Here is a 24856-nt window from a genome sequence, read left to right as displayed (position 1 = left end):
AAACTTGATTGTGGTAATGATCACACAACTCTATCAAATAAAAGATTTGATACAAATTTGTACAAATAAAATGTGTGAATTTCATGGTATATTAAGCTATTTTAAAAGGTTATTTTGAAGGGAATTCAGATATATTTATGATTTAATTTTTCATATATGTATGTATTTTAATTACTAAATGGAGACCTTTGGAACTTTAAGATCCATTTAATTTTCATTATTTGAGTCCTTCTCTGGGATGCTTCAGTGTTTCTGGAACACATCACAGATCTTCAAAATATTCTGTTAAATAATTTTAAATATAAATTATATACATTTCTAGTCTGACAACTTAGGATTTACCATGGTAGTAATGCTCAATTCTATCTCCAAGCCCCAAATAATATAGCAATAAGTATATGCAAATAAACAGAAAAGAAGATCATATACCTGAACAGAGGATTGAGAAAGAGGTTCTACTGAATGTAATATAGAAGGATTGAGTTAATTGTGAATTATCACAATTTATTTCACATGTCACCCCCACCCCCGCCTTTGAACAGCCATGACATAGACATTCAAGAAAAAGAAGAAAACAGTCTTCAGCTGATTCAAACCAGTGATACCAAAAGACTAATTATCTGTATTTATACACAGGATAACTATAATCTTAAGTAACCAGAGTTACTCCTACACCTTCTATTTTCTTTTCCTTACCCATCCTCGTCTCTATTTATAGATTCATGTGGAGTCCACCATACTTAAATCAAAACATGTTCTGTTGCATGGTAATTGAATTGTGATACATAAACTGCCTTTAGAAAAAAATATTGTATATGGGTCAAGGAGTCATGAAAAGCATTGTAAATTGGAGTCAGGATTTCCAACAGTCTCTTCTGTTGTAAAAAAGCAAAGAGACATAGAGTAGTTTTGACTTTCTAGTCTAGCAAGGATAAACATAAAAACCTGATAACTGGGAAGACAAGAATGTATTTATTCATGTAGAATCCCATTAAGTAAAATTATCTTAGATCAAAATTATTCTTTATACTCAACACTTAACCTCCCGTCAAAGCCTAACAAGTAGAAATTAAAATATTTTAGAGTCTTTTTTATTCAATGTGTTAACAAATATTGGTCTCAAATAAATCTATGTTTGATCACGGATTAGGAAAAAGAACAAATCCCAAAGCAACATGGTATAAAACACGACAGCGTGGGCAATTCTTCCTGTGGCAGTGCAGGTATGAGGAGGTGGCTCACGAGGGTGAAGTGTTTAGGTGTGTGGCCTCTCAACTCTCATTGGGTGATGTAACACAGACCTTAGAGCCAGATTTGCTGGGTTTGTAAGCCAGCCCCAACTTTTAAGCACTCTATGGCTTTGGGCAACTCAGGTAGCATGAAACTCATCAGCACAGAGAGAAAGTTTCACTGAAAACTCACTGCAGAGTGGCGGGGGAAGCCAGATTCCACAACGGCAGCAGCAGGGTTCATGGTAAGAATCAAGGCTTGCAGGCCACACTAGGCGGTCTCTTCTTCCTGCAGCTTGTAGAGACTCAGGCTTAAGTGCTGTTTCAAGCACACAACCTTGAGAGAGTAAGCTGTTTGTGAGATGATCTCTACCAAATCCATGACTGAACACAGTGAAGACCTCTATATAAACATTTAAGATTCTGGCAGCATATGCAGAGACCTAATCTTTTAGCCATCGGCTGTTGGAGACAGCCTCGTAGACAAAGTACTACCAAGTCAACCTGTTCTACCTGAAGAGTTATTGCAGACCCTCATCACCTGACTTCATAATGGAGACTGCCACATTCATTGCCATGTGGCTGACAGGGCCTTGGTGCTCCAGTCGGGTGACAGGCCTGAGACTGTAAGGGGGGAGAGCCGAGTATAGTACATCGGACAACCAGAGACCTCCTGGCCCCACATAATATCAATCAGCAAGAGCTCTCCCAGAGATATCAGTCTCAACTCTAAGACCCAGTTCTATCCAATGACCAGCAAGCTCTAGTGCAGCACACCCCATGCCAAACAACTAGCAAAACAGGAACACAGGCCCACCCATTAGAAGAGAGGCTGCCTAAAATCATACTAAGTCCACAGACACCCCAAAACACACCACCAAACTCAGCCCTAGCCAACAGAAAGTAAAGATCCAGCCTTATCGACCAGAACACAGGCACCAGTCCCCTCCACCAGGAAGCCTACACAACCCACTGAAACAACGCTACCCACTGGGGAAAGACACCAAAAACAATAGGAGCTATGAACTTGGACCCTGCGAAAACGAGACTCCAAACACAGTAAGTTGAGCAAAATGAGAAGGCAGAGAAATACACAACAGATGAATGAGCAAGGTGAAAACACACCAGACCAAACAAATGAAGAGGAAATAGGCAGTCTACCTGAAAAAAGATTCAGAGTAATAATAGTAAAGGTTATCCAAAATTTTGGAAATAGACTGGAGAAAATACAAGAAATGTTTAACAAGGACCTAGAAGAACTAAAGAGCAAAAAAGCAACGATGAACAACACAATAAATGAAATTTAAAATTCCCTAGAAGGAATCAATAGCAGAATAACTGAGGCAGAAGAACGATAAGTGATCTGGAAGATAATATAGTGGAAATAACTACCACAGAGCAGAATAAAGAAGAAAGAATGGATTTCAGAGAGCTTCCAGGTTGGTGAAGCAGAATGCCTCTACATGCCACCATGCTGGGCTCCAAACTCCAAGAGGACTGAAATTTCTTTGTTCTCAACCTCACCCTATGAATCTCTTCATCTGGCTGTTGATTCCTGTGCTTTAATATCCTCAGTAATAAAGCACTCATCTGCATTTGGGATCTCAGTTCCACCACCAGGGATTGAAACCAGGCTACAGCAGTGAAAGTGCTGGATCCTAACCACTAGACCACCAGCCATGTGGAGGACAGGCTCCTGGTGCTCCAGCGAGGTGTCAGGACTGTGCCACTGAGGTGGGAGACCCCACTTTAGCACATTGGTCCACAAGAGACCTCCCAGCTCCATGTAATAACAAATGGCAAAAATCTCCCAGAGATCTCCATCTCAACGTCAAGACCCAGCTCCACTCACGACCAGCAAGCTACAGTGTTGGACACCCTATGCCAAGCACCTAGCAAGACAGTAACAAAACCCCATCCATTAGCACAGAGGCTGTCTAAAATCATAATAAGGCCACAGACAACCCAAAACACACCACCAGACGTGGACCTGTCCACCAGGAGGACAAGATCCAGGCTCTTCCACCAGAACACAGGCACTAGTCTCCTCCAGCAGGAAGCCCACACAACCCACTGAACTGACCTTAACCACTGGAGACAGACACCAAAAACAATGGGAATTACGAACCTGCAGCCTGCGAAAAGGAGACCCCAAACACAGTAAGTTAAGCAAAATGAGAAGACAGAGAAACACACAGCAGATGAAGGAACAAGTCAAAAACCCACCAGACCTAAAAAATGATGAGGAAACAGGCAGTCTACCTGAAAAAGAATTCAGAATAATGGGAGTAAAGATCATCCAAAATCTTGGAAATAGAAATGGAGAAAATAAAAGAAACATTTAAAAAGGACCTAAAGGAACTAAAGAGCAAACAAACAGTGATGAACAACACAATAAATGAAATTAAAAATACTCTAGAAGGGATCAATAGCAGAATAACTGAGGCAGAAGAATGGATGAGTGACCTGGAAAATAAAATAGTGGAAATAACTACCACAGAGCACAATACAGAAAAGAATGAAAAGAATTGAGGACAAACTCAGAGACCTCTGGGACAAAATTAAATGCACCAACATTCAAACTATAGGGGTCCGAGAAGAAGAAGAGAAAAAGAAAGTTACTGAGAAAATATTTGAAGAGACTGTAGTTGAAAACTTCCCTAACATGGGATAGGAAATAGTCAATCAGGTCCAGGAAGCACAGAGAGTCCCATACACAATAAATCCAAGGAGAAACATGTCAAGACACATATTAATCAAACTATCAAAAATTAAGTACAAAGAAAAAAATATTGAAAGCAGCGAGGGAAAAACAATAAATAATATACAAGTGAATCCACATAAGGTTAACAGCTGATCTTTCAGCAGAAACTCTGCAAGCCAGAAGGGATTGGGGGGACATATTTAAAATGATGAAAGGGAAAAACCTACAACCAAGATTACTCAAACCAGCAAGGATCTCATTCAGATTCAACAGAGAAATCAAAATCTTTACAGACAAGCAAAAGCTAAGAGAATTCAGCACCACCAAAGCAGCTTTACAACAAATGCTAAAGAAAATTCTCCAGGCAGGAAACACAAGAAATGGAAAAGACCTACAATAATAAACCCAAAACAATTAAGAAAATTGTAATAGGAACATATGTATCAATAATTACCTTAAGTGTAAATGGATTAATTACTCCAACCAAGAGACATAGACTGGCTGAATGGATACAAAAACAAGACCCATATATATGCTATCTACAAGAGACCCACTTCAGACCTAGGTACACATACAGACCGAAAGTGAGGGGATAGAAAAAGATATTCCATGCAAATGGAAATCAAAAGAAAGCTGGAGTAGCAATTCTCATATCAGACAAAATAGACTTTAAAACAAAGACAATTACAAGAGACAAAGAAGGACACTGCATAAAGATCAAGGGATCAATCCAAGAAGAAGATATAACAATTGTAAATATTTATGCACCCAACATAGGAGCACCTCAATACATAAGGCAAATACTAACAGCCATAAAAGGGGAAATCGAGAGTAACACAATCATAGTAGGAGACTTTAACACCCCACTTTCACCAATGGACCGATCATTCAAAATGAAAATAAATAATGAAACACAAGCTTTAAATGATACATTAAACAAGATGGACTTAATTGATATTTATAGTACATTCCATCTGAAAACAACAGAATAAACATTCTTCTCAAGTGCTCATGGAACATTCTTCAGGAGAGATCATATCTTGGGTCACAAATCAAACTTTGGTACATTTAAGAAAATTGAAATCATATCAAGTATCTTTTCTGACCACAACACTATAAGACTAGGTATCAATTACAGGAAAAAATCTGTAAGAAATACAAAGACATGGAGGCTAAACAACACACTACTTAATAACCCAGAGATTACTGAAGAAATCAAAGAGGAAATAAAAAAATACCTAGAAACAAATGACAATGAAAACACACAACAACCCAACACTTATGGGTTGCAGCAAAAGAAGTTCTAAGAGGGAAGTTTATAGCTATACAAGCCTACGTTAAGAAACAAGAAACATCTCAAATAAACAACCTAACCTTACACCTAAAGCAATTAGAGAAAGAAGAACAAAAAATCCCCAAAGTTAGCACAAGAAAAGAAATCATAAAGATCAGACTAAAAATAAATGAAAAAGAAATGAAAGAAATGATTAAAAAGATCAATAAAAGTAAAAGCTGGTTCTTTGAGAAGATAAACAAAATTGATAAACCATTAGCCAGACTAAGCATTAAAAAACGGGAGAAGACTCGAACAACGGACTGAGTTACTTCCGGGAGACAATGGGAGGGTAGAGAATTATCTGCGTTTAGCGGGTCTCTCTGTCTTCCTAAGTATTTGATCATCCCGCAGCCGAGGGAGCTGGACACGAGAGTACTTAGTAACATCTTCACTGCCGGAACAGGCTGCTTTAGGCTCCCCGATGGCCATGTCTATGGATTTTAAAACTTATGTAGATCAGGCATGCAGAGCTGCTGAGGAATTTGTCAATATTTACTATGAGACAATGGACAAAAGAAGATGGGCACTAACCAGGCTGTATCTGGACAAGACCACTTTAATATAGAATGGAAATGTTGTAACAGGGCTGGAAGCCCTAACTAATTTTTTTGACATGTTGCCTTCTCGTGAGTTTCAGATCAATATGCTAGATTGCCAGCCAGTTCATGAGCAAGTTACTCAGGCCCAGATTACAGTTCTTGTGGTGACCAGTGGAACTGTGAAGTTTGATGGAAACAGACAACACTACTTCAACCAGACCTTCCTGCTGACTGCTCAGTCTACTCCTAACAATACAGTGTGGAAGATTGCAAGTGACTGCTTCCATTTTCAAGATTGGGCTAGGGACTTTGGGAAGATGGTGGAAGAGTAAGACACGGAGATCACCTTCCTCCCCACAGATACATCAGAAATTCATCTACACGTGGAACAATTCCTACAGAACACCTACTGAACGCTGACAGAAGACCTCAGACCTCCCAAAAGGCAAGAAACTCCCCACGTACCTGGGTAGGGCAAAAGAAAAAAGAATAAACAGAGACAAAAGAAAAGGGACAGAACCTGCACCAGTGGGAGGGAGCTGTGAAGGAGGAAAGGTTTCCACATACTAGGAAGCCCCTTCGCGGGCGGAGACTGCGGGGGGCGGAGGGGGAAAGCTTTGGAGTAGCGGAGGAGAGCACAGCAACAGGGGTGCAGAGGGCAAAGCGGAGAGATTCCCGCACAGAGGATTGGTGCCGACCAGCACTCACCAGCACGAGAGGCTTGTCTGCTCGGCCACCGGGGCGGGCGGGGCTGGGAGCTGAGGCTCGGGTTTCGGGTTTCGGTCAGAGCGCAGCGAGAGGAATGGGGTTGGTGGCATGAGCATAGCCTGAAGGGGTTAGTGCACCACGGCTAGCTGTGAGGGAGTCCGGGAAAAAGTCTGGAGCTGCCGAAGAGGCAAGATACTTTTTCTTCCCGCTTTCTTTCTTGGTGCGCGAGGAGAGTGGATTAAGAGCACTGTTTAAAGGAGTTCCAGAGACGGGCGCGAGACGTGGCTAAAAGCGCGGACCCCAGAGACAGGCGTAGGATGCTGGGGCTGCTGCTGCGCCGCCAAGAGGCCACTGTGCGAGCGCAGGTCACAGTCCACGCCTCATTTCTGGGGAGCCTGTGCAGCCCGCCACTGCTGGGGTCCCGGGATCCAGGGACGGCTTCCCCGGGAGGAGGCACAGCGCGCCTCGGGCTGGTGAAATGTCACGTCATGCCGGCCTCTGCCGCCACAGGCTCGCCCCGCACTCCTTGCCCCTCCCTCCCCACCCCCACCCGGCCTGAGTGAGCCAGAGCCCCCGAAGCAGCTGCTCCTTTAACCCCGTCCTGTCTGAGCGAAGAACGGACGCCCTCCGGGGACCTACAAGCAGAGGCGGGGCCAAATCCAAAACTGAGACCCAGGAGCTGTGAGAATAAAGAAGAGAAAGGGAAATCTCTCCCAGCAGCCTCAGAAGCAGCGGATTAAAGATCCACAATCAAATTGTACCCTGCATCTGTGGAATACATGAATAAACAACGAATCATCCCAAATTGAGGAGGTGGACTTTGAGAACAAGATATATGATTTTTTCCCCTTTTCCTCTTTTTACAACGAATTATCCCAAATTGAGGAGGTGGACTTTGAGAGCAAGATTTACGATTTTTTTTCCTCTGGTTCTATTTTTGTAAAAGTAAGTGTATGTGTATGCTTCTGTGTGAGATTTTGTCTATATAGCTTTGCTTCCACCACTTGTCCCAGGGTTCTACCCGTCTGTTTTTTTTTTCTCTTGCTTTTTTTTTTGTTTTGTTTTTAATTTTTAATTTTTTAATAATTTTTATTTTAATAATGCTATTATATTTTATGATACTTTATTCTATTTTACTTTATCTTTCTCTTTTTCCTACCTTCTCTCCTTCCTCACTCCCTCCCTCCCCTCCTCGCTCCTTTCTTTCTTTCTTTCTTTCTCTCTTTCTTTCTTTCCTTCCTCCCTCCCTCCTTTCCTTCTGTCTTTCTTTCCTTCCTCCCTCCTTTCTTTCTTTCTTTCTTTCTTTCTTCTACTAATTCTATCTTTCTAATTTTTCTACTTTTATACTGAGCCAGGTGGATGAAAGGCTCTTGGTGCTGCAGGCAGGAGTCAGTGCTGTGCCTCTGAGGTGGGAGAGCCAAGTTCAGGACACTGGTCCACAAGAGACCTCCCAGCTCCACGTAATATCAAATGGCGAAAATCTCCCAGAGATCTCCATCTCAACACCAGCACCCAGCTTCACTCAACGACCAGCAAGCTACAGTGCTGGTCACCCTATGCCAAGCAACTAGCAAACAGGAACACAACCCCACCCATTAGCAGAGAGGCTGCCTAAAAACATAATAAGGCCACAGACACCCCAAAACACAACACCAGACATGGACCTGTCAACCAGAAAGACAAGATCGAGCCTCATCCACCAGAACACAGGCACTACTCAGCTCCACCAGGAAGCCTACACAAGCCACTGAAACAACCTTACCCACTGGGGAGAGACACCAAAAACAACGGGAACAACAAATCTGCAGCCTGCAAAAAGGAGACCCCAAACACAGTAAGATAAGCAAACTGAGAAGACAGAAAAACACACAACAGGTGAAGGAGCAAGGTAAAAACCCACCAGATTTCACAAATGAAGAGGAAATAGGCAGTCTACCTGAAAAATATTTCAGAATAATGATAGTAAAGATGATCCAAAATCTTGGAAATAGAATAGACAAAATGCAAGAAACAGTTAACAAGGACCTAGAAGAACTAAAGATGAATCAAGCAATGATTAAAAACACAATAAATGAAATGAAAAATACTCTAGATGGGATCAATAGCAGAATAACTGAGGCAGAAAAACGGATAAGTGATGTGGAAGATAAAATAGTAGAAATAACTGCTGTAGAGCAGAATAAAGAAAAAAAATGAAAAAAACTGAGGACAGTCTCAGAGACCTCTGGGACAACATTAAATGCACTAACATTCGAATTATATGGGTTCCAGAAGAAGAAGAGAAAAAGAAAGGGACTGAGAAAACATTTAAAGAGATTACAGTTGAAAACTTCCTTAATAAGGGAAAGGAAATAGTTAATCAAGTCCAGGAAGCACAGAGGGTCCCATACAGAATAAATCCAAGAAGAAATACACCAAGACACATATTAATCAAACTGCCAAAAATTAAACACAAAGGAAACATATTAAAAGAAAGAAGGGAAAAACAACAAATAACACGTAAGGGAATCCCCATCAGGTTAACAGCTGATCTCTCAGCAGAAACTCTACAAGCCAGAAGGGATTGGCAGGACATATTTAAAGTGATGAAGGAGAAAAACCTACAAGCAAGATTACTCTACCCAGCAAGGATCTCATTCAGATTTGATGGAGAAATTAAAACCTTTACAGACAAGCAAAAGCTGAGAGAGTTCAGCACCACCAAACCAGCTTTACAACAAATGTTAAAGGAACTTCTCTAGGCAAGAAACACAACAGAAGGAAAATACCTATAATAACGAACTCAAAACAATTAAGGAAATGGGAATAAGAAAATACATATTGGTAATTACCTTAAATGTAAATGGACTAAATGCACCCACCAAAAGACACAGATTGGCTGAATGGATACAACAACAAGACCTATAAATATACTGTCTACAAGACACCCACGTCAGACCTAGAGACACATACAGACTGAAAGTAAGGGGATGGAAAATGTTGTTCCATGCAAATGGAAGCTGGAGCATCAATTCTCATATCAGACAAAATACACTTTAAAATGCAGACTATTAGAAGAGACAAAGAAGGACACTACATAATAATCACGGGATTGATCGAAGAAGAAGGTATAACAACTGTAAATATTTATGCACCCAACATAGGAGCACCTCAATACATAAGGCAAATACTAACAGCCATAAAAGGGGAAATCTACAGTAACACACTCATAATAGGGGACTTCAACACCCCACTTTCACCAATAGACAGATCATCCAAAATGAAAATAAATAAGGAAACACAAGTTTAAATGATACATTAAACAAGATGGACTTAAGTGATATTTATAGGACATTCCATCCAGAAACAACAGAATACACATTTTTCTCAAGTGCTCATGGAACATTCTCCAGGATAGATCATATCTTGGGTCACAAATCAAGCCTTGATAAATTTAAGAAAATTGAAATTGTATCAAGTATCTTTTCCAACCACAATGCTATGAGACTAAACATCAATTACAGGAAAAGATCTGTAAAAAATACAAAAACATGTAGGGTAAACAATACACTAATTAATAACGAAGTGATCACTGAAGAAATCAAAGAGGAAATAAAATATACCTAGAAACAAATGACAATGGAGACACGACCACCCAAAACCTATGGGATGCAGCAAAAGCAGTTCTAAGGGGGAATTTTATAGCAATACAATCCTCCCTTAAGAAACAGGAAACATCTGGAGTAAACAACCTGACCCTGCACCTAAAACAATTAGAGAAAGAACAACAAAAATCCCCCAAAGTTAGCAGAAGGAAAGAAATCATAAATATCAGATCAGAAATAAATGAAAAAGAAGTGAAGGAAATGATAGCAAAGATCAATAAAACTAAAAGCTGGTTCTTTGAGAAGATAAACAAAATTGATAAACCATTAGCCAGACTCATCAAGAAAAAAAGGGAGAAGACTCAAATCAATAGAATTAGAAATGAAAAAGGAGAAGTAACAACTGACACTGCAGAAATACAAAAGATCATGAGAGATTACTACAAGCAACTCTATGCCAATAAAATGGACAACCTGGAAGAAATGGACAAATTCTTAAAATGCACAACCTGCCAAGACTGAATCAGGAAGAAATAGAAAATATGAATAGACCAATCACAAGCACTGAAAGTGAGACTGTGATTAAAAATCTTCCAACAAACAAAAACCCAGGACCAGATATCTTCACAGGACAATTCTATCAAACATTTAGAGAAGAGCTAACACCTATCCTTCTCAATCTCTTCCAAACTATAGCAGAGGGAGGAACACTCCCAAACTCATTCTATGAGGCCACCATCACCTTGATACCAAAACAAGGCAAGGACATCACAAAGAAAGAAAACTACAGGCCAATATCACTGATGAACATAGATGCAAAAATCCTCAACAAAATACTAGCAAACAGAATCCAACAGCACATTAAAAGGATCATACACCATGATCAAGTGGGGTTTATTCCAGGAATGCAAGGATTCTTCAATATATGCAAATCAATCAATGTGATACACCATATTAACAAATTGAAGGAGAAAAACCACATGATCATCTCAATAGATGCAGAGAACGCTTTCGACAAAATTCAACACCCATTTATGATAAAAACCCTGCAGAAAGTAGGCATAGAGGGAACTTTCCTCAACATAATAGAGGACATATATGACAAGCCCACAGCCAACATCATCCTCAATGGTGAAAAACTGAAAGCATTTCCACTAAGATCAGGAACAAGACAAGCCTGCCCACTCTCACCACTCTTATTTAACCTAGTTTTGGAAGTTTTAGCCACAGCAATCAGAGAAGAAAAGGAAATAAAAGGAATCCAAATTGGAAAAGAAGAAGTAAAGCTGTCACTGTTTGCAGATGACATGATACTATACATAGTGAATCCTAAAGATGCTACCAGAAATCTACTAGAGCTAATCAATGAATTTGGTAAAGTAGCCAATGTCTCAATGTATCTCAACATAAAACAAGCTCAACATTTAAAACTGTTAAAGAGAATTTCTCTGATATAGAGATATGCATCTACAAATTGAAATGATTTGCCATCCTTTCACCCTAGTCATATCCATGACTATCCAAATTCTCACGAAAGTTGACCAAAATTGTTAAGTATAAGACATATCCTGGGCAATATATTATATTTAAATATAATGAAAAATTATATGAGACTGAGCAAAAATACTGATCACTAACACTAAGAAAAACCATGTAGATATAATGTTTCTTGGCAACAATATACAATGAACGATGAGAGTATGGGGACTTTCAAGAAATTCTGGGAAGGAAAGTTTGATCAAAGATTTTCATGCACAGACATACAAAAGACATAGAAAAATAGTTTTAAACATGCCAACACTCCAGGAATATTAAAACCACTAGCTTATCTTAAAGTCACTAGATGAAGAAATCCCTCACCAAGAGAAGTCTGGTGGATCTTTTGGCCAAAGGACTCGTGGTGGACATTGAATACATATACCTAAATGTAGATCCAAGTAGTATGTAAATGATATGTACCTGACCAAGAAAAGTAACACGTTTAAAAAATAAGAATAAAATGAAGAGAGAAATGGTGAAGTAGGAAAAGCTTACTTATTGCTGCATAAAAAATAGATGAGACTCAATTACTATCACTTAAAACTGTTAAATGTGAATGACTGAGAAAAAGAGACTGAATATTTTTTAAAAACAAGATATACTCTCAAAACAGCACTTGGTTCTATGCATTATATAAGATATATCTATAACACAGTGGCTCAGAAAGGCTAAAAAAATGAAGAGAAATTATACCTAGCACACAGAAACCAATAAAGCAAGGGTTATGATCTTGATATTTGACAACTTAAAATTCAGGCCAAGAACATTATGTACACAACAAGAAAAAAACAACAAAAGATATTTTTAATGCTAACAGCTAATATTCACAATGAAGTTATAATAAATATAAATTTATGTCCCCCTAAGACACAGATGCAAACTTTATAAGAAGGAAATTATAAGGAGAAACAGACAGACACACAAATAATGGGTAACTTTAATAAACCACTCTGGTCTAAACAGATCAAGTAGAAAAATAAATCTAAGGATTTAGGAAACCTAAACAGCAAATTTAGTAAGATATCTCTTATAGGTATATATTGAACTTTATATTCTAAGAAAAAAGTATGTACTTTATTTTCAAGACACATGAAATTTTATGAATATTGACTATTATGTCACAACAAAATGTGAAACAATGTCACATATTGGAAAGAATACAAACATGTTTCTTAATCCCACATAATAAACTATTAATGGATAATCAAGTAAAAAGCCTCCTCCATCTGATAATTTAGAAACACTGTTAAACAATTGTTGGGTTAATGGGGAAATACAAAGTAAAATAAAATGTTTCACAAAATAATACCATTATATTCTACCTATTAGAAAATATGGGCCAAGTTTAAAGCAGTGATTAGAGGAAAATTAGTACCTTAATTATATAAATACTTTTTTAAATAAACATTTTTATAAAACATCAGAATTTTAGAAATAGGACAATAAATTAAAGGGAAACAAAATTATACAAATAAAATTAAAATATAGAAATGCAGAAAATGCTAGAATACATACAAATATGCACAAATACATTGGTTCTTTGAAAAAAATGATAAAATATACAAACTACTACTACTTAATTTGAAAAAAAATAAGAGAAAAGAGGAACCACAAATATACAGGATACAAAACGATAAGGCAATAATCATTTTAGGAAAGAAATTTTCAAATTTCATAGTAGAATCCTTTTTACAAATCTTTGCAAGGAAATTTGAAAATCTAGATATATAATTTTCTGGAAAGATATTTCCCATCAAAATAAAAATTTATTATAGGTCAATTTCTTTAGAAGAAATGAAGGATATTGTCATATGGCTACTCTTCAAAAAAAAAAAAAAACCCTGCTACTCCTACACTGTTTCAAAAAGAAATTAAATAAACCTTCAAAATGAGATGATCTCAATGCCACAAAAACTGTTCCTGAAATACGATAATAGCTCAATAAATACTTCTTTCATAAAGAGAAAAACAGTTGTTTAAGTCTCCAACACACATAATGTTCAAAAAAATTCTTGTGGATATGTTAACCAAAAGATACAAAAAATAAAAACAAAAAAGATTAGAAAAAAAGGTATTACTTGATCGAAAAATCGAAAAAGTAAGCTTAAAACTAAGGATAGATTATCAGAGAGAAGTAAATAACCAACAATTTGTATAAAATAAAACATATATTGTCAACAAAAGCACAATCAGAAATACCAGGAAACAAAGAATAAATTAAAATTACCAAAACCAGTTTCAAAATGTTAATATTAATTTAAAAAATGTATTACATACTGATGGAAAAAATAAACTTCTAGTGTGGAAAATAGGTTTAGTATATAGATTCTAACATAGAAATAAAATGCATGAAACATATAAAAATTAGTTTCACGTCATTTAAAATATAGTGCCAGTTCAAATTAAATTGAGAGATTGTTTACACTCATCAAATTAGCAATAGTGATGTGGATTATATGACTGGCAACAACAGTATTTGCTAATCTCGTTAAAAATTGTTTATAATTTTATGGAAAGAAATTCAGCAAAATGTATCAAGGCCCTTGAATATATTTATTCATTTTTTCCAGTAATTCCATTTGTGAAATATATCTTACTATAATAGATCTATGCATGAAGATGTATTTAAAGTAAGGAGAATTTGGTAGTCGTAATAGGAGCCAGTAGTACTAGGCTTAGGAAAGTATTATTATGTAGTGGGTGAGAGTACAGAATCTGAACACAGGTAAGTTGGATTTAGTTCCTAGTTTTTCCATTTGGTAACTGTGTGACTGTGAACAAGTTACTGTGTTAAATTTTCTTCATATGAAAAATGGTAGCTTGAGGATTAAATGTATCTGTATATGTAAGTGCTTAAAATATCATGTATACATAAGATGATGTTACTAGTGGTGTGATTTTCTTTGACTTTTTTTTTTTTTTTTTTTTGCTGGGCTCTTTCCTTTGTAAACAAATCAGCCATTCAAAGACAGTGATTTTGCAATTTTACACTTAACCCATCGCTGAGTTTATAGAATCAAGTTATAGAATCAACAGCAGCAGTTTTAATATACATACAGTATAGATGAGAGAAACAAAGAATCCATTAGGGAAAGTACACAATGTATGAGTGACCCTTCTTTAAAGTGAATCTTCTGTTTCTGGCTGTGTGTATACATGTGCACCAGCATCTTAGGTGAGAATTAAAACATATTTCTTACTCTGTCTTGCAGGTAAAACTATGAATATAGAATACACAACACAATGGGCTGACAACTTTATTGGAAAACAAACTTTTTTTTAACCTTTTCAGGCCCCTTGATTTCCATATCTGGTGTTTTTTTTTTTTTTTTAAAGGACTGATTCTTCTCTAGAGGCAGAAGAGGAATCTGAAGAGAATTAGTGTATCTGAAAATGAAAAAAATATATGTACATATATCCATGACACTTTAATTTCAATATTGTTTGCCTTTCCTCTCTCATAGTAAGGTCCAAAGGGGGAAATTAGAAAAAAAAAATCATTCAAGGCAGGAATCTATATATTTTTGCTTCCGCTGCTTTTGACCTGAGAAGACCAATTGGAGGTGAATATCTTCAAGAGTTATTTGGGCAGCAAAGAATACAGGGTCCTGAGAATGGGAAGCATGACATTGCAGACACAGAGAACAGCTGGGACAGGGTGGCAGGAAATAGGAGAATAAACAGGAAAACTGAGTATCGAAGCAATTCAGCTGGGAAGAAGTGGTGAATGCAGAGAAATTAACAATTTTATTGAGTACCTTCTTACCCAAAACTTTATAATTATCCCTGCAAACTTTATATGGTCCAATTCCTTGGCAAAAGAGGGGGGAGGGACTATTGATAAGTTTGGTTCTCACTACACTCCAAATTCATCTCTTCCATGTCCCAGATTTTATCCCAATATTTTTAATCATATGGACATTGAGCATGCAGTGAGCCATGTTATATCACATCAATGCTTTTTTTAGTGTGGGACAGATCCTCTGAACTCTCAGGAAAAAGCAAAACTTTTACACTCAAGTTTCTTTCCCATAACACTTCTTTCAATTCAACAAATATTTATTGGGTACACAGTAAGTCACAGCCACTCTATTAGATGTTTGGAATACACCAATGAACAAAACAAAGATCCCTGTCCTCATGAAACATATACTCTAGAACTTCTCACATTTTAGGTAATTCTAGATAATGACCTCTCTTGCTCAGGAAAATTCAAGCTCTTAGAAGACAGACACCATGCTGTTGTTCATTTGACAAAAGTTTATGTGCCAGGCACCATGCATTCACATGCATCCTTCTAACCCCATCAGTATCAGAGTTCCTAGAAAATAACAAATATTCAACATATATGTGAGAGAAACAATGATTAAACAAATTAATACATGAATGAATCATCACAACTGATTCATATATATTTGTCATGTAGCTGGTAAAGGTATTAAATGAGCAAAGAAGCTAAAATAAGATTTATATTGTAAAGAAAGCACTAGATATGAAGTAAAAAGGACCAAATACCATTTGTATTTCAGCATTTTCTTTGAGTAAACAAGTAAAGCTTCCTAAATCTCAGTTTTTCTTCTGAAATTTGGAATATTATGAGAATTAATGAACAGAAAAAGTAAAAGTGTAGCCCAGAATTATACATAAGAAGCCCTAATTAAATATTTCCTTCTTTCCTTCCTTCCGAAGATTGATACTATGGATACCTCCTATAAACATTCTGCAATATCTCTAATGTTTTCCTTTTGCTCAACCTCGCATTATCTTGTCTCCTTATCTAGGTACTTCCCCTATTACCACCCCCAAATCCTTATCTATCATGTATAAATAGACCATAGTTCTAAAAATATCTCCACAGTTTCTGAATTGAACATAAGATAAAAGGCGTAACTAGTTAGTATCTATGATATGGCATAAATATACTGTCATATTTTATATAATTTAATGAGTCATATTCTTTAAGCTATCTATGAAATAAGGAAGCCCAAGCCATCAATGTGAAGGTTTCACATTCCCCAAAATGTGAGTCCTAGGCTACAGTGGAATGCTGTTGTCCTGTCTTTTATCATAGCCTTTAAGAAACTGTTCAAATAATTTTCTGCAAACAGCCATTTCAATATTCCCATACAGATCTTCTTCCCATTCTCTCAAAATTATTTAAGCCAGTAGCAAGACTCACCACCACACTCCCAAAAACAGTTTTCATTGTGTTCCATCTGAATGGCCAAACCCAGCAACAACGCTAATGAGTGTTATTAATAGGCATTTTTCTGATTATCAACATTAGTGTAAATGCCCTGCTTGGTAATTTCACTACTCAGCACCCTAGGGAGCCATTACTACATCACTCCTGAAGCAGGTCCTGCCTCTCCTCAATTGGGAACTATGATCCAAAGGGAAAATGGACCTCGAGGATCTCTTGCCAAAAAATGAACCATGCAATAGTCCAGGGGAATTTGTTAGTTTCCTATTTTAGACTCCCTAGTGAGGTGGCTCATTAGAAATCTGGAGGCTGCTGGACATATCAGCAGAAAAGACCTGGTAACTCCCACCAATGGGCTTCCTTTGTAATAGCTCTTGCTTTTCATCCTTTGGTTGGAGGCCAGAATTTCCTAAGCTTTTCCATTCTGCACTCCAGCCTCTATTTCAAAGTCGAGGAGTATGTTATTGACTTGTATGAGCTGTTTGTACATTCTGGAAATTAATCCCTTGTTGGTTATCATAGCACCTTCCAACCACCCTCTTTTCTTGGTAAAAGCAATTTCCCTCTCCTTGTTCTCTGTATTTGCCCATGGCCCACCATACTTTGCATATCCCAAATTGCAATTCCTCTGGCTATTCCTGAATAAACTTAATTTCACTAGTGAAATAACTGGCTATTATATTGTTAAAGTTGATAGTTCTATGTGTGTTATAAAATCTTTCATGCTGCATGGTGAAGAGGCTAGGAAAAATAAAAGATTTAACTAACATAAGAAAAGTAGAAAATATTTCAGTAAATCATCTGCAAATTAGTGAGTCGACCTATAAAGAAACACTATAATATGAGCCCTATGATATCAAATCTCCATTCTCAGAAGATTCTATACAAGAAGTCCACAAACATAAAGAGCATGAAATCGGTTTCAAGAAGATCTGAGACCCAAATAAGACTTGGAGAATGCACACTAATGATGTTTCAATCAGAAGAAAAAATGAGAATCTCCAGAGATGTGAAATCCTATGAAAAGTGTGAGAAAAACACAGCTTTCAGAAAGCAGAGCAACAAATACAGTCACAAAATCTAGTAAATTGCCTGAATGTGGAGGGGATGAGGGATTTCTATCCTTTCATCATAAATTCAGGATAAACAGACACCAGAAAATACACTTGGTGAGAACAGTGGCTGTAGAAAATTTTTTTAAAAATAATCCATATTCTTAAGCATCTACATAGAAGGAAAACTCCATATTTGGACACCTCTGAAAAAAAGCTTCCACTAGAAATCAGGATAATGTAAAAACAGCTTTGGGAAGAAGAGGTTTAAACTGAGCAGTTATCAATCAATTCATTCAGAAAGAGACAAAGAAGCAATGTCCACTGTGTTTCTACCACAAGTGAGAATGAATTCTGTACCTGAAAAATTCTCTAGAGAACAAAGCTGTGAATGTGGGAACAGGTTGAAAAAGATTCGAACAAGGAAACAACACAAGATCCATCTTCGCATTCAGTGAACAGCAGAGCAAGGCTGTGACTGTGGATAAAGGGAGAGTCACAACACAACAGGAAATTCAGACACAACAGGAAACTCTGCAGAATGGGAAACTCTGGACTTGAAAGCAGCTGCAAACAGAGAAAGAAACAAAGGCACAGAAACAGTGACAGGTGATTAACAAAGCTGAAGTTTTTGATAGGCATTGATTTCCCGATGAATACTTACTCCAAAGCAAGGTCAGTGTAGAGGACTTAGTCAAGAGACTCAAGAAAGTTTCAGAAACGAACTCCTCAGAATTACTTTGTCAATGATTACAGATCTATATTCGCTGTAGAAAGACCCTATATACAAGAACCAGAATGCAGACTATATGGTACCTTTTCTTTTCTGGTTCACCCCATCCTCTTACATATGCCTCCAGAATAGCCCTGGTTTCTCCCTCCAGCTTCTCTGATATGGGCAGTAGCTATTAATCACTACCTCCCATATCTGAGTCCTAGGAGTTTTATCTATTATTCAATTAATTATGTGATCCACCTATAAGCTCAGTAGACTAGATCAGCGTAGTTATTTCAATCTCTTTTATCCATTTATATTAAGTGCTGAAATATGACAGCATCTCCAGGGTCTTTCTATCCTTCTTCAAGGCTAAAATGTTTGCCTTGATCTACATCCCTCCCACAGAAAACTTCAGTTCTTTATGCCACAGTTTTATACAATAGTTATAAAATTCTATGCAATTTAAACGTAAAATACCAAATTTTCCTACCACTCACTGTGCACAAAGATATATTCCTCCTTGAATTTTATGGAAAAATAGATTCCCTCACAAAAAAAAAAGGAGATTTTTTAAATGTTGAGAGCATAAAGATTCAAGACTGTTCTAAAAACTCCAAGTAAAAATTGATATTCCTGAAAGATGCACTAAAAATTATTCTATCATTGTGTGTAGTTCCGTGAAACCTCTAGAGTAATGTAGACTGAATTTTGAGAAGGCTGTTCCTCCCTAGAAAAGAGGCAAATAATGATTTTCATCTTTTATTCTAATATTTAGGTAAATATAGGTTTTTACTAATATGGTATTTTTATAAAATTTATACTCAGTAATTAATAAATTAAGTATTAAAATATAATAAAAACAAAAAGGCAGTGATAGGGCTTCCCTGGTGGCGCAGTAGTTGAGAGTCCGCCTGCCAATGCAGGGGACGCGGGTTTGTGCCCCTGTCCGGGAAGATCCCACATGCCGCAGAGCAGCTGGGCCCGTGAGCCATGGCCGCTGAGCCCGCGCGTCCGGAGCCTGTGCTCCGCAACGGGAGAGGCCACAACAGTGAGAGGCCCGCGTACCACAAAAAAAAAAAAAAAAAAAAAAAAAAAAAAAAAAAAAAAAAGGCAGTGACATCATGGCTTATATAGCATGAAACTATAGCTAGATAAATCATAAGTAAGCACCACTTATAGTGTCATAGTAATACTGTTTCAACTGAACCTAAAACTCAGTTTGTGATACTTGGACAATGAACTAGCTAGGAGCCAGTGTTCTTCTTTTTTCCAGCAAAAATGACTGCATTCAAATTCTATTTCTTGTGGGATCAGTATGGGGTTTCCATATAAGATGCAGGATGCCCAGTTAATTTTAAATTCTGGCAAACAAAAATGACAGATTTACTATAAGAATGCCCTTAATATTGCATGGGACATACTTAGACTAAAAAATTATATTTGTTGTTTATCTGAAATTCAAATATAACTGGGTATCCTCTGTTCATATTTGTTAAATCTTATAACTCTAGACCACTGGTTTTCTACCAGTGCAGGAAAGGGTAGAAAACTCAAATTCCCATGGGCCCATATATTGGGAAGCTGGCTTTCCTATAATTAGCTGTCACATAAACTCAGACAATCAAATAGCCTGCTTATTCTACTATTAGTAAGGATTCTGTCATTAATTTCCATTATGGTGTGAGTATATAGGTCTCAACTATGGAATCAATTAAGCACTCCATGATTATGACTCCAGTATTTAATTCTGATATAACTGTATCCACCTATTATGTTAGAGAACTTAGTAAAGTACAAATAATACTTATCAATATTTACTTTAAATGTCAATGGACTAAAAGATCCAATCAAAAGACAAGAGTGACTGATTGGATTAAAAAACAAGACCCATCTGTATGCTACTTACAAAAGATTCACTTCAGAACGAAAGATGCTCAGAGACTGAAAGGGAGGGGATGGAAAATGATATTTCACGAAAATGGAAACAACAAGAAAGTGGGGGTAGCGACACTCATATCGACAAAACAGACTTCATACTCCTTGAAAAAGTTTAGGGCCAAATTAACCCTCAAACACAAAAGAAAAGAAAGAGCATCTTAACTCCTGATCCACAACCATGTATACCCTTTCTTAAAACATGTTTCTTTATGTAATTTATTACATGCATCACAGTATGATGAACATACTCTTTCACTGAAACAGCACAGTACTGATTCATATGCGCAGATATCACTCTTAGAAACATCTTTTATACTTGTGTCTACATAGTGTATTATATGCACTGTAGTGTGGTGAACACATACATTCACTGCAGTAACATTACTCATGCAACAGAAAATAAGCGCTTTTAGAAACACCTCTTATGCATGTGTCTTTTTTTAATTGTGATGAGAGGGAGACACAAGAGGGAGGAGATATGGGGATATATGTATACGTATAGCTGATTCAACTTGTCATAAAGCAGAAACTAACACACCGTTGTAAAGCAATTATACTTCAATAAAGATGTTAAAAAATTTTTAAAAAGAAAAACCAAAAAAAAAAAAACCAAAAAACATACCATGAGATCTAAACTTGTGGCAAATTTTTAAATGTACAGTACAGTTTTGTTAACTATAAGCCCAATGTTGTACAGAAGATCCTTAGAAATTTTTGATATTGCATAACTGAAACTTTGTACTAATTGAACAGAATCTCACAATTTCCCCCACCCTCCAGCCCCTGATAACCACCATCCTCCTTTCTGTTTCTATGAGTTTGACTACTTTAGATACCTCATATTAGTGGAATCATACAGTATTTGTCCTTCTTTCACTGACTTATTTCACTTAGCACTATGCTGTCCAAGTTCATCAGTGTTTTTGCATTCTAGATGGTCTATTTATTGTTGAAAGTGCAGTAATGAAGTCTACCATTATGGGTTGTTGCGTGATTCTGCCTTCATATGTTAATAATGCTTGATATATTTAGGTGCTTCATTGTTGGGTACATAAATATCTACAACTGTTATATTCTCTTGATGACTTTTCCATTTTATCATTATATAAAGGCATTCTTTATCTCTCCTTCCTGTTTTTCTGACTAAAAGTCTATTTTGTCTGAAAAAAGAATAGCCACCCCTGCTCTTTCTTTCAAGAATTTTATTTATTTAACCTCAACTGTCATATTTATTGACATAAAGTTATTAATATTATTCCTTTATCCTCTTTATAAACTCTCCATGAATAATAAAAATGCCTGCTCTTTCATTCCAGATATTAATAATTTTCATATTCTCTCTTTTATCAGTCTGGCTGGATGTTTATCTGCTTCTTTTATCTTTTGAACTATCTTTTGATTTAATTGATTTCTATAATTCTTCACATTTGCATCCATTCATTTTCACTCTTTTCTCTAAAATTTCCTTCCTTCAACTTCACTGTATTTAATACAGTCTTCTTTTTTTCTAGTTTCTTAAGGTGGCAATTTAAATCATTGAATTTAGATGCTCTTCCTTTCTAATTTAAGTATTTAAAGCTATAAATTTTCCTTTATACACTGTTAGGGTGCATCCTACAAATTTGCATATGTAGCCTTTTCATTTTGTTTAATTCAAAATATTGTCCAATCTTTATTTTAACTTTCCTTTGAACCATGGATTATTCAGAAGTATTGCTTATTGCCAAATATATGGAGAGTTTCCAGAAATTTTTCCTTATTTTTTCTTGTTTAATTGCCTTGTGATCACAGAACATTATTCATATGATTTTCAATCATTTTAAATATATGAAAATTTGTTTAACCATCCAGAATTTGGTTTTTCTTCATGAATGTTCCTTGTGCTCTTGAAAAGAATATGCTTTCTGCTATTGTTAGACGGAATGTTCATGTCAACAAGTCAAGTTGTTTGATAATGTGGTCAAGTCTCTCAGACCTCATGAGTCTCTTCTTATCTCCTCCCTGTAATACTTTTGCATCTTGTGAAAACATTTGGCACCCAGCCACATAAGTAACAGCTGAATTATCTGAACTTAACCCAATATCTTGTCACTACAGATAAGTGTATGGCTTCTTCACCACCACAAACGTACCACATGCTTATAGGTCCTAGGTATCTACTCTCAGAAAAATGAAGGGCTTTTGATTTTTGTTTGTTTTTGTGGTAATATAAATGTAGTGTATGAGATGGCCTTATTTTTTTAAATAAGGAAGTGAAGAGTGTCAGAGAGTTGTATTTTCTGAAACAAAAGCAAGGTGAGGACAAAGTTTTTTCTTTTATTGTAGATGTTCACCTTTAAATGGAAGGTGGAAAATTTCCCCTCCAAAATTCCACATTAAACATCCCCCCCATAATGTTTTCAAAGTAGACACATCCTATATCTAGGTCCACATTTCTGGCATAAGTCACTTCAGACACTTGGTAATTTCAGGCAGATTAATTAAGAGAGGTAGCGATTATGTTTTCAGCTTGAAGTCGATAAGAAACTTCTCATGAACTGAAATTCATTTGGAAGAATGCTCCTTGTAGTTGAAAGGTTAATTCAGACACTAAAAGTCCTTTCCCTGGGACCCACTTACTGGGGGGGGTGGGGGCGCTGATCATTTTTAAATTGTGGATACAGACTCTTTCTTGGAGAAAAACTAAAATTTTGTCATATGTTTGACAAATGTAGACATTTACAATAATATCAATTACTGTAACCAATTCTCTTTTAATGTTTTATATTTCCTTAATTTCTAGCTGAAATATTGATACTTAAAATATCTTTATTTTTTTTCCATTTTCCCCAGACACAGTACTAACAGGTTATTTATTAAATTTTATCACTTTCGAGTGACACTGTTCTTGCTTTCCTTAAGAATAGGGGCCATAATGTTTATCATAGGCAATGCTTAAATTGAAGTAATGGAAAAATTACTTTTACCACATTCCTAAACTTCAATTCCCCTATTTCTTTAATGAGAACAAAACCCCAAGTTATCTTTAACTTTCTCTTGCTTCTATTGATATTTTGAAGCCTGTTCTTGCAGGGCCCCTTAAGACATTTTTTTTCAATAGTGCTCATCCCATAAAGATAGTCCTGAGGCACACTTTACTGTGGGCCCAAGTACAGGCTCCAAGCCTCCCTTGAATTCCATCACAGAGACTGCTGGGATTATGTAGCTACTATTGACAAAACTTCCGGCAAATTTCAAGGAAGGGTGAAGGTCCATAGAAAGTAACTCTTCTTTGTTACTGGCTTGTTTTTGTTGTACACAGTAATCACTGAAAATGTCTCTTTTTTGACCCCTTAAATCCATTCTCTACATCAGACCCAGTTAACTTTCCAAAATGAAAACATCATATTTCATCCTTACCAAAAACTCTTCTCAGGTCGAAAAAAATAAAATAAAACATCCCCAGTGTAAGAAATGGGTGAACTGGGTCATCAGCTTTCTTTACAGCTTGGCAGGGGGAAGATCCCCTGTTAATGATGAAAACCAGAACTTGTGTCCTTTCAGATCTCTGTTTGACACAGTTTTATGCTTTCATGTTAGTTGTTGGGGAGTAAAAACATGATATTTCAACTTTAGACAAAGTTATATCTCTATTGTTTGCTGCTTTTTTTTTCTTTTTGATTCTGACCTAATGTCTGCACACCTGGTATCTCAGGTAATCCTTGTACAGATGTCTTGTGTACATAAAGACTTGGCCATGATGCTTTTATGAAACTGTGATATGAAATTATAATCACACATTTTATGAGTGTTCTGTTTCACAAATTCATCATTCCTCTTCTGCACCATCCCTGAAACTTTCACTTTTTAATGATTTCATCACCTTCACCTTGCTGATTTACTTGCTAGTACAGTAGTAAATTCTAACACATGCTTGATATCATTTTTTCTAAGAATTTTTAACATATTTTTAAAGCCACAACCTTTCATTTCTTATGAGATCACATTTAAATAATGCAGCATGTCATGCAAAGACCTTATGCCCCACTCCTTATTTCCAGTCTTTTATATGACCACGCCCACTTCTTCATGATCTATGTCTGTTCTTCTCAATCTTTCTGAGGTGAAAGACCAATTTTTCCCCAAATTTATTATGCACCAAAGATGTTGTAAAATATAATGAAAATGAGAGTGATTTCAAACACAAAATAAAAAGGTAATACAAGGCATTTTCTTGTTTTATTATTAGATTAACATACATGGAATCACTCTGTTGAACTGGTATAAAAGTTTCTAAACATTTACTTTCAGTTTTTATATTTATCTT

At 36.5% G+C, this 24856-nt stretch overlaps 1 pseudogene across 1 annotated transcript; it reads left to right on the top strand.

Annotated features, from left to right (window-relative positions):
* Positions 1 to 5690: 5690 nt before the first annotated feature.
* On the top strand, positions 5691 to 6140 carry LOC309799214 (NTF2-related export protein 2-like; annotated as a pseudogene). Its single transcript has one exon. The product of its transcript is annotated as an NTF2-related export protein 2-like (transcript).
* Positions 6141 to 24856: the final 18716 nt, after the last annotated feature.

Source organism: Mesoplodon mirus, assembly GCF_964341445.2.
Source record: "Mesoplodon mirus genome assembly, chromosome: 3".
Taxonomy (NCBI): Eukaryota; Metazoa; Chordata; class Mammalia; order Artiodactyla; family Ziphiidae; genus Mesoplodon; species Mesoplodon mirus.
This window is presented reverse-complemented; position numbering and strand designations above follow the sequence as displayed.